This window comes from Garra rufa, chromosome 3, assembly GCF_049309525.1.
Source record: "Garra rufa chromosome 3, GarRuf1.0, whole genome shotgun sequence".
Lineage (NCBI taxonomy): Eukaryota > Metazoa > Chordata > Actinopteri > Cypriniformes > Cyprinidae > Garra > Garra rufa.
In genome coordinates this window covers 40,767,936-40,783,171 of record NC_133363.1, presented here as the reverse complement: position 1 = coordinate 40,783,171, position 15,236 = coordinate 40,767,936, and the positions used below count along the sequence as shown (strand labels likewise).

General features: G+C 36.6%; 1 protein-coding gene across 1 annotated transcript in view; it reads left to right on the top strand.

The window, feature by feature from the left end:
- Positions 1-894: 894 nt before the first annotated feature.
- glceb (glucuronic acid epimerase b) overlaps positions 895-15,236 on the top strand; it is a 69,361-nt gene continuing 55,019 nt past the window's right edge. The window contains exon 1 of the mRNA XM_073836152.1: positions 895-1,018. The gene's annotated coding sequence lies outside the window, so the exon portion shown is untranslated. The remainder of the gene's footprint in view (positions 1,019-15,236) is intronic.

The window sequence follows — 15,236 nt, the reverse complement described above, 5'->3', positions numbered from 1 at the left end:
AATGTTGTCAAGATTCTTGCCCTGGAAATCCAGGTTCAATGTGGCCAACCACAAACGCCTTTGTTTCCTCAGTCTTTTGCACTTTGATTTGATTATAACTTTTGTCAGTCTATAGTACTCATGTTTTTCCCATTCTGATCGATTATTACAGCCCAAAACATGACAATAACTGAGCAGCAATAATCAGCAAAATTTGAGTTCTGTTCGGTTCAGTGGCATTGTTTACGTTCAGTGCCGCCAATATGTACAATTGATGACACATAGTGAAAACACTCTATAATCAAACCATGGGTTTTTCATTGATATCAACTTGCTAGACATATTATTGAGTGAAAACTGATACTGGCATTTTATATATGTAAACTGTTTGCTATACTGTAATAAAAAAGTTTTTTTTAAGACTTACATAACAAGACTGAATTTCATCTTACTTTTTGACCATGTAAATAACAACATCTGCACCAAGCTGCATATTTATTTATTTTTTGCGCGGTTTTGCTCGGTTTGGGATTCTTATGACTATTATTTCATATCTCAGGGAGCACAACCTCTTACTTTTCAAGCAAAACAATTCACTTTTATGAAACTTTTGCAAATCAGTATTCCTATGTTCAGTTTGGCAAAACTCTTTAACATTTCACGCACTTTAGTTCCCTCAGTGTCTCCCCAATCCTGTAAACAAACTGCATGATTGAACTCTATAAATTACTTTCTACGATGTCAATCTTAGTGAACTGACCAATAAAGCTGGGGATGTCTTGCCCTCCGCTTCCTTATTGGTCGACGTGTCTTGAGTATGATTGGTCAGCCCAGAGCCGTCAGTAGTGTTGTGATATCGCGATATTTCAGGCATATGTTCTCTCGCTGCAGCGCTGTAGCGGGCTGAGTGTGGGTGCTGACTGCCAGTGGAGCCACCGTCTTTCTCTCAAGCGAAGTGCAACCTGAGATATCGAGGCTGTTTACGTTGCCTTTCAACTTTTGAAGGGTCTGAGGAACAGCGTGCTTGGACGTTGCGAAGGTGAGGAAATATTGCTTCTCTGCGTCCCGGCGAGTATGAGTCTTTTTGCTCATTTAGTTGCAGTGCTAACATGTCGACAGTGCAGTGCCTTTGAGTTGAGCATCAGGACTGCTAGCAGCTAGTCTCAGTCATTCTAGTTCGTTGAACTCTTAAATCAATAAACGATAAACTCTAGTTCCCATAGCAACATCACTGTGCTTGTCCCTTTGACAGCATGTCCTTGCGACTGTCGGGGAATATAAAGAAGTTTCCGTATCTTTGCTAATCAGCGCTAGTGTGGAATAAACAGAGTTAAAGCTCACATCTGTGTGATGACAGTTCTGTAACATTGATAGAACAACGGAAACCTCTTCTTTCTTTCTGTAAACGCTCTGACAGTGTTTGTCTTGCGTGAATGTGGCGTGTGCTGTACTGTCTGACAGTGGTCGGACTTTCACTGATAATGAATCTTTGCAGGATTGCCTCATTTGGGTATATATGGTGTTGCTTATAAGATACAATAGATTCATTGATAGGTACTTTTTGTTTGACTGTCTGCTTGTCACTGAGATGACAGCAGTAAATGACAAAATTCGGATATGTTACTGTCGCTTTTATAAGCTGAAGTAGTCTTTGGCATTGTGCATATATGCCATTATTAACACTAGTCACAAATCAGAATCAGTCATGTTTTACAAAAAAAACCTCTCTCTCTCTCTCTCTCTCTCTCTCTCTCTCTCTCTCTCTCTCTCTCTCTCTCTCTCTCTCTCTCTCTCTCTCTCTCTCTCTCTCTCTCTCTCTATATATATATATATATATATATATATATATATATATATATATATATATATATATATATTTATACATGTGAACATGTATCGGGCACATCATGATACATCACATTGTACAGTTCACTAAGTGACTTGTTAATAATAACAACAACATAAATAATATGTTTACTTTATTTATTACACAGCTCTGTGGAATACTAGATTATGATAGGCCAGTGGTCAGATATTTTCTAATATTTGCTGTCATTCACTAGTTGTTAGATTGCTCATCCGGGAAACTGAAACTGCTTTATAGTATATGACCCTGGACCACAAAACCAGTCTTAAGTCGCTGGGGTATATTTGTAGCAATAGCCAAAAATACATTGTATGGGTCAAAATTATTGAGTTTTCTTTTATGTCAAAAATCATTAAGAAATTAAGTAAAGATCATGTTCCATGAAGATTTTTTGTAAAATTCCTACTGTAAACCTATCAAAATGTAATTTTTGATTAGTAATATGCATTGCTAAGAACTTAATTTGGACAACTTTAAAGGTGATTTTCTCAGTATTTTGATTTTTTGCACCCTTAGATTTCAGATTTTCAAATAGATGTATCTCGGCCAAATATTGTCCTATCCTAACAAACCATACATCAATAGAAAGCTTATTTATTGAGCTTTCATATGATGTATATATCTCATATCTTCATATGATGTATATATCTTTGTAAAATTTAACCTTATGACTGGTTTTGTGGTCCAGGGTCACAACATTATAGTATGTATTACTATTTTGAATTTGCTAATATTTTTTCCTGTTTTTATTTTATTTGTAGTATTAGTATTTTTATGTGCTCAGTTTAGTTTTAAAAAATAATTATGGTTAGCTGCTTTTTTTAAAGTTCAGTTTTAGTTTTTTTAACCTACACTTATTTATAAATTTTGTTACAGTGCAACATGGAAATGTCACATGAGCGTAGTGTATAGTATCAACCCTGTTTCATTCACAATACAACTGTAAAATTACATCTCTAGTAGTTTTGCTGTCTTTTTTTGTTCTCTTTTAAACATTAAACAAGCCTAATAGTTTTAGATATTATAGTTTTAGTTTAGTACTTTATCTTACACTTATTTATTAATTTCCAGTGCAACACAATTCAGTTTGTTTAAAATGTTCATCAGTATTTATATATTTTATATTTTTAGTTTTAATTAACGATAACAGTCTGCTTTTCACAGACTGTCGATGATGCATTTTCACAAAAAGGAACATGGCGAATATAAGGCACTTTTGCACCGGAGGAACCTTTTCATAGTTCCTAGAACTATTGGCAGAATTCCTGCATTTTGGTATGTTCACATAGGAGCTAGAAATGTATTTAGTTTAGGGGTGGGCAATAAGGCAAAAATATCATATCACGATTTTTTTGTCATGTTAGTTTTACTAAGTTGTCTGAGCAGCACTAATTTGCCTATTTTAAAACTAATAAGGTAACAAAATATAAAATAATAAGAATGGCAGATGTTTAGGCTAAATTGGACAAAGATAAAAATCTGTCATTTTTTTTAATCTTTGTTATTAAGAAAAAGAAGAACAAAGATAGGCTACATGTTACAAATACACATCATATACATTTTCTCGCAGCCGTTTACTTTCACTTTAGACAAAACTGTGTTTATATGTAATCCTTGTGTGGTTTTGACAGTATTAGCGAACCAGACGTGAAAGATAGCTTAGTTCAGTAATTAGGCGCTGTTTAACAAGGCTTTTTGCACGCGCATGCCAGAACAGCGTGCAGATGAAGTCAACGTTAATTAACGGCAAGGCTTTAAATCACATGCAAATAATGTGCTTTTGTGATTACGAATAAGTGCACGCTATAGCATGATACTACCATGTTTTTTCAAAAGCAGATCGTGGAGACATTTTAATCGTCCACGATCAAAAATCGGCATATCGCACACCTCTAATTTACTTCTAGGAACTCCATTTGGGGGGACCTAAATTAGCTCCTCCTTCAGAGTAGGGTCTAAAACAGTTCTATAGGAACTAGTAGTGACGTAAATGTACACTGATTGTCCAAATGCATACAAAACAACGGCTACCCGGCATTTTTAAAAAAGCTGCGTAAAAATATTTACTCCACGAACATGGAAAACAGTGATAACGGCATTTATCTGCCTGTTGTTTGCAGCGTTGCGTTCTTTTCTCAGCTTCTATGATATATATAACACTGTCCTTTTTTTAATTGCTTAAAATGTGTGTTTACATTCCATCTTTGTTATCACGAAACCCAAGACACACAACAAAAACAGCTCAGATCATGGCGTCTTCCATTCACCAATTGTTGACGTTCAAATGCCGCAAATAAAGGTGTCACTATCTGCCGTTTCAGAGTTCCTGCTGCCAGTGCGAATTCAACATGAAAACAGAACCAGTTTGAGAGTTCTTAAAATTATGCGGTGCGAAAGCACCTATAGCAATTTAAATATTTCTTTTTAGATCTCTTAATGTTTTTTTTTAATTTTTTTTATTTTTCGGAAAGTCAAAAAAATAAGATAGTGGATTTGTTTTTTCTTTGGCTCTTAGAGGAAATAGGAGTAATGATATATGTTATATATCATTACAGCATAACATACAGCACTACACAATTTTTCTACAAGTTTGATTGCAACACATAATCATTACTATTAGTGTTCATCATCTGTTTTTGATTACACCATTACTTTTTTTTAATATTTATACCATATGTACATCGACTTAACATACAGTAGTCACCACTAATAAGCTACTAAATATTTTGTAGTAGCCTACATTTTTTGTACAGCTGCTTTGCAACGATTTGTATTGTGAAAAGCGCTATACAAATAAACTTGAATTGAATTGAATTATAATCTCTCATATTAATCTTATGAACTTTAGCCTGCTATAGTTTTAACGTTTCAACCTGGAAATGTGAAAAGGCTCCATAAAGTGCAAAACCATACACTTGAAAGAAGTCTGATGTTGTAGTTAAAGACTTTTATATCAGGAAATGTTATGAACAGTTCATTGTGCATCCAATCGGATTGCCACTAAAATAACAGCTAGCACCCAATTTTGAGTATGCATACTCATTTGTGCACGGCAGACACCTGGACCAGTAACAAATTGGCTGCGGTATGAGCTTTACATTAGCTAAGTGCTATCTGAAATGGCTACATGAGTCGGTTATAGTTTCAGGGATCAGGTGTTCAAAGGACAGAGCGGAGTCATCATATTTGAGCCGTGTGGAATTGGCAAACTGTCCATCTGATAGCCTCACTTGTGGAAAAGAGTCCAGTCCAGTATAAGGTGAGATTTGTGCAACATTTTTTTTTAGTTGTAGGCTGTGCCAGCTCTGCTGTCTCTAGAAACAAATAGCTATTTTGTTCTGCTCTACTTCAAGTAGAGATCTTCATCTCCTCTCTGGAGTCACCACGCGAGTGCCGAAGTGTGAATGGGGCAGTGAATGTGTAGAAAAAGAGTGGGTGAAGTCTTCAGTTAAAAAAAGGTTAAAAGTTGCTGATAAAATTGTGATCATGGTTTAAAATGCGTTTTTGTTTTAAAGAAAAAAATCTCTGTATTTGCTTTGCTTGCTTTGGCCAAAATGTGGATTAAATTTCAAAATGACCTTATACATTTTTATTATTATTACATGAAAAAGCTTTAAATATAAAATTTTGCTGCTAATTGCACACAAATAGTTTAAAATAACTGCAAAATGGAAATGTCACTTGAGCATAACCACAAAAGACACGATAGATCAAGTTGACAAATTTCGATTTATTGTGTCTACCATTAAAGTACCAACCCTGTTTTACTGCAACAGTCAAGTATTTAAGGGAAAAAAAATATTATTTCACAATACACTTGTAAAATAACAGCGCTAGTAGTTTTGCCCTTTTTTGTCCTTTTAAATATTAAACCATCAAGCTATTATTTTGGCAGAAAACCACTGGGGGAGCCTTTATAGCTTTTCTTTTGTTGACACCAGCTGGTTTATAAACACTTCTTAGTACAAGTTTGGTTAGTTGTTTGGCACATGTTGCGTTGCCAAAAATGACATGACCCAAATGCAGAACTGATGCAAAGAAAAAACACTGAAACATGAACTGCACGCATTTAAAAGAAGTGTTGTGCTTCACTCTAAAATCCATGGTGCATATTTATTTAATTAAATCACAGCCTTCTAAATTTGATAATTGCAGCCGTATCACAATATATCTTTATTTCGGTTTATCGTTCCACACTAATAGGGATAGAGAGTGTTCCTGACTTTGCTAATGCGTCTTCAAACCTGGTAACTATCTGCCTAGACCTGTAAATGAGGCGAGCAATTCTCAATGGTTTCACTGTCTCTGATCAGCTTTATCACATGCGGCACATTTGCACTCCAAAGAAATGAATTAAAACAATCTAAATCCATTTTCTAGCATAAGCGTGACGAGTTAGTCTCCTCTGATAACAAAACACAGTCTTCAATTTTCTTCAAAGACGTGATCTCTTACCTTACTTGTCTTTTTATCAACCTCTTATCACAACTTATTATAATGGGGCTGCTTCAAACCCCATAATTCAGTTTGATCAGGAAGCGTATGATTTTTCGTCACACTAATTGTACTGGAAAGTGCATGAGGGAATTCTGGCTGATTTTGGCCAGGGGGGAAATTTGGAGCACAAAAGAGTGTAGTAAGAAAAGAGGGCGAGTAAATTGGCACGAACTCTGACTCATTATGAGGCCTGGTTTTCAAAAGGCCGCTGAGAGTACGTCAGTGTTCAGTGTCTGTGGCTGTATTGTTATGTGGGTGGAGGAAGAAGACCTTCAGCTGTTCATAACAAAAAAAGCTCTGTCATAGTTATCATGTGGGAAAGTGTCTACAATGATAAAGTCATTGCAGAGAGAGCATTCAGGGCTGCTGTTCACTACTGTTAGTATTATTTAGGCTTTAACATGAAAAAGCCACTATTATAAAAGTAGTCGTTTGTTAATTTAAAAAGGCCGTACTTGTGCTGATGGAGTCTCTTCTCTGTGATGCTGTTGTAAACACATGGCCAGGGACTCCTGTGGGGACTAATATCAGTCAATTGTGGGAAGTCGGTCTCACTTGGCCCTTGGCTGGACACTTCCTGAGCCCTTGGACACAGGGGCCACTCGTAATTTGGATCACTCGGATGCTCTTGATGACTGGAAAGCTAGCCAAGGAGCAGTGCTAGCGCAGGCCCTCTGCCAGCACCACTAATCCAGCGCTGCTGCTCTCTCCCCCCACACAGGCAGGTTTAAAGGAAACTCGAGCGAAAGCTTGCTCTACCAAACTGGGACAGAAAACACTATGTATGTAAAGGGCGTTAATGGATTTCGGGCATCCGAGATCAATAAAACCAGGAGACAGAAAGGTTTATGGCTTTCTTGTAACCAATATGCTAACCGTGTTGCTGGCTTTGAAATTGACATACTTCAGCTGTGTTAGGGCTGGGCGATATGGAGCAAAAAATATATCTCTATATATTTTGCTATATCTCGATATACGATATATATCTCTATATCTTTACAGGATAAATAACCCGCCAAAAACTACTGCAAAAACAAATATGCCAAATTGCAAAATCTTTTTTTATTGAAACTCAGAGGTAGGCAGTTCAGAACAAAGTGCTTCTGCGAATTTTCTTTTAAAAATCCCTGTATACATATTAGAGCTGCACGATTCTGAATAAAATGAGAATCACGATTTCTTTTTGCTTAAAATAAAGATCACGATTCTCTCACGATTCTGGAGAACTTTTTTATTTTAAAGATTTACCCCTGAACATTAGGTTATCAAACAGCAGTAACATAGCAGTAAAATAAGACATAATAAACTTTGCTTTAAATTTAAAGAAATTTAATGAAAAATAATGTAAAGAAAAAAAATCACCATTAAACATTAAAAAACAAACATACAAAGTTATTGTGTCAGAGTAAAGCGATTTAAAGATTCTTAGCTAGAAACACTTGCCTATCAACATTTTATGGCTGTCACCGTGCACTCTGTGGGATGCCCAAGTTTACTTCACCATTTTACAAATAAATCCAAATCTAATCATGACAAACCATATAATGTTGGAAAGGTCTAAGTCTCCTAAATAGATATTTGACATTTTGTTGTGTTACAAATTATGTAGAGTGCACCTTAAAAATCTACTTCGTAACAGGAGTTCTGACCTTTTTCACAGACATCCTTGTTGCCTTTTTCCCTTTTACACTTTAGAAATAATAAGAAATTATATATCAAAAGAAAACTTACAATTTCAAAATTCATCCTTTGAAAGCTAATTTAAAATCAGACATTGCATTAACATGGACAATGTACATTAAAATCAAATTACAAAATGTTTTTGCCCATGAATTATAAAGATTTAAGTTTCAGTTCTTCATTTTCACGTCTCTGTTCAAAAATGGGAGTAACAGTTAAGGGGTTAATGGATCGTCATGCTCGTATATGGTTCCATTGCTCTGCTGGTCCATAAATCTGGTACGATCAAAGTACTACTCTTTTAATATTCAAAGTGCAAATAGAGACAGAATTTTTCAAGCATGATACAGAGCTATCTACACAACTACACAACTTACTATAGCCCACATACTAATAACAGCCTAGATATTTTATGTAGCCTAATTTGCGCATATTGAGGAGTCGCTCTCTAAATGCAGGGTATTAAAATTTTTACTTTTGGTTTCGTTTAAACGATCGCGCGAAAATCTCGGTTCGTGGTGCTAGAAGCTTTGGTTGGCACCAACTTTCGGCATTCACGGCAGTAGATGTCCGACGCCTTAAAACCAAAGTATCTCCATGTAATGGAGTTGTCCTTTTTTTTTTACAACGAGTTCTGTAGCCTCCGGGCTGGTTGCGGGCGCCGCCATGTTGAATGAGACGACAGGCGAGGGGAGGGGGAGTAAAAGCAAGGAGGCGGGGGCGAGCACAGCACAGAGAAGGCAAACAAGCAAAGGGGCGAAAATTAAATATAAACATTATATCGATATATACGATATGTCAAAATTCATATCGAGTTTAAAAAATATCTCGATATATTTTAAATATTGAGATATCGCCCACCCCTAAGCTGTGTGCATAGTCTTTTGTTTGTTTCCCATGAAAGATATTCATCATTTTTGCAGTGTGTTTTTGAAGCAGGGATGACCTTTTTCTTCCAGTAAGTGTGGGGTGTGGCCATTTGTAAATTGTATGGGTCTGGCTTCCGGTCTTATCCGAATCAAGCTATTTTTAGCTGTACAGAACAGCTTGTTTTGCTGCTTGATATTGCCAATTGGTGTGTCTTATATTTTTTTAATGTATTATTAATCTTAATTATAAACACACTGGTTTGTAGAGCAAACAGTTTTACCATTTACTGCATGTTGTTATAGATCAATTCGTAGTAGACATCACTTGCAGCTGCGTGCATAGTGGTGGCAGAAAAACATTGTTGACAAGTGGAGTGAAATGGGTAAAGTCCATGGAATAAGAGAGAAAAAATGTTTGTGCTTTTTGATGCCAGAATCAGAATGCAAATAATTTAATAGAATACTGTCATCAGAGATGCCAATTGAAGTTAAACGCAGATGTTTAAATGAACAGACTATGGATGATAACTGCTATGATTACTCTACTTTTAAAGCATAAATTTGTTTTAAACAATATGTCTACATAATATTCACATATGCTGTTTTTAGGGAACACATTTTATTAGACCTACAGTTACAACATGACATAATATTTTAAACCTATTACTATTAACGTTTTACATTTTTACATTTATTTATTTTATCTCAAAATTCTGACTTTTTCTCGCAAATGCAAGTTTATATCTCCTAGTTAGGACTTTATAACTCGATTTAACTCAACAATAGTGAGTTTGTCCATTCTCAGGGGAAAAAAGTCAGAGCCGAGGGCAAAAGAGAATGACAGGTTGTTTTTTCATATTAGAATTGTGAGATTTAATCTCGGAATTCAAGAATAAAGTATAAGAAATGAAGAATTTTGAAATACAAAACTCAAATGTACCTTTTTTGTTATTTTATTAAATGGCTCCATATACTGCTATTTGAAAATCATCATTTTCTGCAACCAGATCCAAAAAAAAGTCATCACTGTTTGCAAACACTGAATTGGTCTGTTCTTCTTGTTATTTGCCTATAGCAGCAAATAAACCAAAAGTCCCACCATTCCCCATTAAAGAAAAAGGTGGATACAGATTGTTTTTTTTTAACATAATACTGAGATTTTGGCGCATTGGTGTTCTTTAATGTGGCACGATAGATCACTGTAGCTTAAAACTGGATACTTGCCTGGGCGTAATCAGATGCATAGCAAAAGATTTGTGACAGTTTCATTTTTGTTCTGGACCCCGTGCTCTGCTGCCACACTGGAATGCACTTGCCTGGACAGGGGTGGGAATTACAGTTACAAGTTACAATAGATTACCCTCAGTGTAATCTATAAAATGACGGACGGCCTTCAGATGTTTCTGTCACTGATACAAAATATTCCATAAGTGACGGACAATCTGTATCTTTGGAATAAAGTCACTATTTTTTATTTATTTTTTATTTTTTTGCACACAGAAAGTGTTCTCGTAGCTTTATAAAATTAAGATTGAACCACTGATGTCACATGGACTATTTTAACATTTTTAATGTTCTTACTACCTTTCTGGGCCTTAAATGTGTCAGTTGCTTAGCTGTCTATGCAAAGTCAGAAAGCTCTCAGATGTCATAAAAAATATCTTAATTTGTGTTCTGAAGATAAAGGTCGTACAGGTGTGGAACGACATGTGGGGGAGCAATTAATGATAAAATTTACATTTTAGGGTGAACTATCTCTTTAAAAAAACAGAACAATGTTGCTCAATTATGAGCAACATGCTCACTATCACTGGAGGAACTGATTTTAAGTCCTTCTCTTACTCTAGTCATATGATTAGTCTTCATCTTAGTATTTCTGCTTTTTGTGTGCATCTTGGACTCTCTATCAGCCTTTTCTCTTTACAGTCAGTGTGCATAGCTAGCAGTCACTGCTGGATAATTTCTGTCTGTTTGGTAAATGACACTCATCTCATTGCGTAAGGTCTGCTCTTAAAAGTCTTTTAAGCTCTGCATGTCAAAGGCCTCTAATGAAGTTGTTTTAGTGCAGCACTGTCTTCTTTTTTCCCCTTTTAGGTCTGGTTTTAGCTTCTCTTTGAAATGCTGTCTTCTGTAGGCCACAAATTGGTTGTTAGATTCCTGACTAAATTGCTGCTCAAGTGTTAAGAATTTGAAAAAAGGCATTTCTTTTTTCGTATTTAATTTAAAATAAACATGTTCTGCAAGTTTTTCTTTTGCTTTCTGCTTTGTAACCTAAAAAACAACAATAGGCTTGTGTATTGTGATCTGAACTCACAGAGACACTGTAGACATCTTGTCTGTTGTGCTACAGTACATAAGTAAGTGTCATGGTCCATGGGGATCATCTGGGGGGGTGTTTGTTTATCCTGGCAGTTGAGCCCCTTGCTGTGTCACTCGAGGCGCCTCCAACCCGGTTCACAAACGCACCCATTCATATTTCAGTAATGCCCGACTATCCTAACCTCAACAGTGAAAATCCCACCAGCCCTGTAACAAAGACCTTGGGCCCTGTCTATTCAGGCATCAAGGAAAACAGTGTTTTAATAACAATACAGATGGTGTTGTTCTTTCTCTTATCTATTGTTTTAGCTGCTGAACAAACAAAGCAAAAGGAGGGGGTGTCATGGAGTCCAGTCTAGCAATTATTATTTGGCAAAGCAGACACCAGCCAGACTTTCTAAGTGCATGCCAGCTTTGTGACGTTCTTAGAGTTATGGTAGTGATCAGACTGCACACACTGGGTTCTGATGGAGGAGTTCTCGTTGGCCTGCTATGTTTCCTGCTGTCCAATAAGCTGTCAAGCTATTGACATGACTGTTGGACATGTCACACCCCACCTGCTCTGCTCCGCCACCCAGCTGAGATCAGATGCAAGGGCCTGGACCCTTCCCAAGCTCTTGATTTTTTCAGTCTTTTTAGTGCTCCAGTGAGTTTTCAGTAGCACATGAACTCGAGCTAGTCGAGGCATCACTGACGGTTGAGTTGATCTATGAGTTACTGTCATGCACCTGCACAGCCTCTGGCTTTTTGACGAAATTTGCTGTTTCGAAACCAAAATAAATCACTTACAGGATTCCTGAAGATCTTAGGATAGCATTGTATTTTTTCCTCTAGTTTTTCAATTTTCGGGCGAGGTGTGTTGCCCTCGGACCTCCTACAAGCATATACTTTCACGCCATGTCGCCTCTCGATATTTTGCAGGTGTGAAGAGACTAAAAATCTTGTGACCTTCTGTGAAAGACAAGGTGCAACTGTCTTGATCTTGAAAAATTGAGCTGCTGATTATCCTAGCTTCTTAAAACCCATCTAAGGCTTGTGTCACATGAGAGCTTCGGTGTCTCGTGACAAGCATGAACCAGTGTTGTTTTCGTCAACGATGATGATGACGAAATCATTTCGTTGACGCCACTTTTTTTCATGACGATAACGAGACGATGACGAGATAAAAATGGCTCGTTGATGACTAAAACATGACGAGACGTGTGTGAGTTTTCGTTGACGAGACGAGAATAGACGAAAATGTTAGTGGGTGGTCCGTCAGACGTTTAAAATGCATGACATTTCCGCTTATTGTGCATGCCAATTAAAGGTTGTATCAGCGATTTCTAGCCTAAAACATAAAGTGTCAATTTCAGCTGACCTTTCTTCACGATCCGCTCGCTGCCTGCCCTATAAATTGTCTGTGAAAAAAACGCGTCTCTCTGGTCAGCCTAGGGTCCGAGATATGCCAAAAAAAACAATCGGCGCTATCAACTATTCCACAGAAAAACAAACAGTGTTCCAACCAATCAGCGTCAGGGGTTTGGTGTTGTGGACTTTCCTACTGGTGCTGGGATGTGAGGGAGGCGGAGCGAAAGTCCACAACACCAAACCCCTGACTTAAAAAGTATCTGACGCTATGGCAAGCCGTTTTAGCATTAAATACTCTTTGCTATACTAGTATGGCAAGCCGTTTTAGCATTCCATCCTTGTTTGTCTTTTATGTTCTAAAACATTCCATCATTATTGTAATTATTGGTGAAAATAGTCGATCCGGAAGCTCACATTGTGTTGAAGTATAGATCTGCTATTTTCAGAACTTATCAGTGACACTACCCAACAGCAAAATACTTACTGACCTACATTAATTTGTTAAAAGACTACTTTTTTCCCTTTTTTTGACTAAAACTAGACTAAAACCTTTTTGACTTTTCGTCGACTAAAACTAGACTAAAACCTTTTTGACTTTTCGTCGACTAAAATTGGACTAAAACTATCACATATAGAAGTGACTAAAATTTGACTAAAACTAAGAAGCATTTTAGTCCAAAAGACTAAAACTAAGACTAAATCTAAGATGGTTGTCAAAAACAACACTGGCATGAACCCTTTGATTTCAGCTAATACAAAGAAAGTTTTGCAATTTTGATGTGCTGGATTTACTGTTGACTGAATATGCCGTATTTTTGAAAAGGACAGTTCTGCCCATACACTGCTGTTGGGCATTGTCAGTTCAATTTTGTTATTACACTCTACTCAATGCATGCTTTCTGAAAGCAGCTTTAGAAAGATCAATGGTTTAAAACCCCAGTGACAGCAGAAAGAAAAACTCCCTTTCTGCCTATATCATCTAAGGAGAAAAACACCATGACTGGGAACCCATCCTCTGGTTGATGCTTATTTGTCTTTTATAGTTCTAGCCATATAATTAAAGGACTTTAGCAGTTAAAGAGTACTGGAGGAGAGCTTTGAAGTAGTGTTATTGAAGGGATGCAGAAAATAAATGGCGTAGCCCCAATCAGTGTTTAGACCTCACAATTACCTTTTGAATAAATTCTTTTAATCTGTCAATAAAAAGATTTTCAAACTTACAAGGAAGTTAGCCTCATGAGTCAGACTCATTTACATGAATCGTTCAGAGTTTCTCATTGAACCAGTCATTTTATTAAACCTTTACATTGTACATATCCTTTTTAATCAGGCAAACTATTGAACCTTCTATGACCATCTATATCAAACAAGTAAAAAAATTGGTACTTTAAGAAATGTCCTAACATTATCTAAGATATTAGAGCAATAAGGGGTTTGTTCCAAAAGGAGACTGGTTTCCCTTTGCTAAAGTAAGGAAACTTTGCTTCCTTTGCTCCTGTAAACAAACATTGGATTTCACGAGACTCGCATATAATTTAGACATTTTTTTTTTATATAACTTAGATTGGATTCATCTGACAGAAGAAAGTCAATAATGGGTTTTTTGGTGAACTAACCCTTTAAATAGCCCTAATATCACATTTAGAAGCAGAATAAAGATAAACGAATATCTAAAATATCTGTTTATCATTTAAAATGAATAGTCCCTCAGCAGTAAGACTTTAGGTCTTATGATAATGCTTTTATATGAATTCAGGCTTCCTTGTTTCTAAACTTCTATTTATAAAGTTTGGCACTTTTTCCACAGGGGGGAAGTAAGGCTTTCTTTCTTACAGTGCTTCAGAAGGGCTGTCTGAAAAATCCCTTCAAAGTGTGCCGCTCAATCGTTTGCACTTATTTGCCCATCTCACTGCATGCATAATGGCTCTTTTTTAAGCGTCCTTTGTGCTGCTTTTGGCTCCTTTGGCGGATGGAGTGCTTTGAGGTCAAGAGAACTACTATTTATCAGGCCTTCTTTAGTGAAACCTATAGGAGAGTTCTTGAAAAGCACATTTAGCCAACATTTGAAGCTATGCTTAAATGGATCCCTCTCATAAGGAGCCTGCCTAATCAAAAGAAAGCATTCTTGAGTTGTAGTGTGGCTGTTTTTATTAAAGGTGAATGGGGCTCGAGTTTGTGTGGTCTGTGTGATAGGAAGTGGGGTATTTTTATGTCTCTCAACCACAGTCACAGAAACATAAGCAAAGCCTTGGATCTGTGACATGTCCTGTTCCATTAGGCCCATGTGTTTGGCCTGCTTGCGTCCATTTAGTCTGTTGCAGAGAAGAGGGACACGCTGAAGGGTTATATGTACAATACAGTCAAACCAAAAATGATTCAAACACCAGATATTGTTATTGATTGATTTTTTTTTTTTTTACTAGTGGGTGCAGGAGACTATAGTTCATAATTTTTATATATATATCAAATCAGTGATAGAATCGAATCATAAGCTTGTAAATCAGAATTGAATCATGAACTTTGTGTCAAAACCCAGGAACAGTGTGAGTGTATAAAGAACTCATTTCGTTTTCATCCTTTCAAATCTTTGGTTCATTTAAGGAACTGAACTGAGTTTGGTTCTTTTAAAATTTGATGTGAAACATCCTATATGACCTCTTTGTATCAAAAGACAT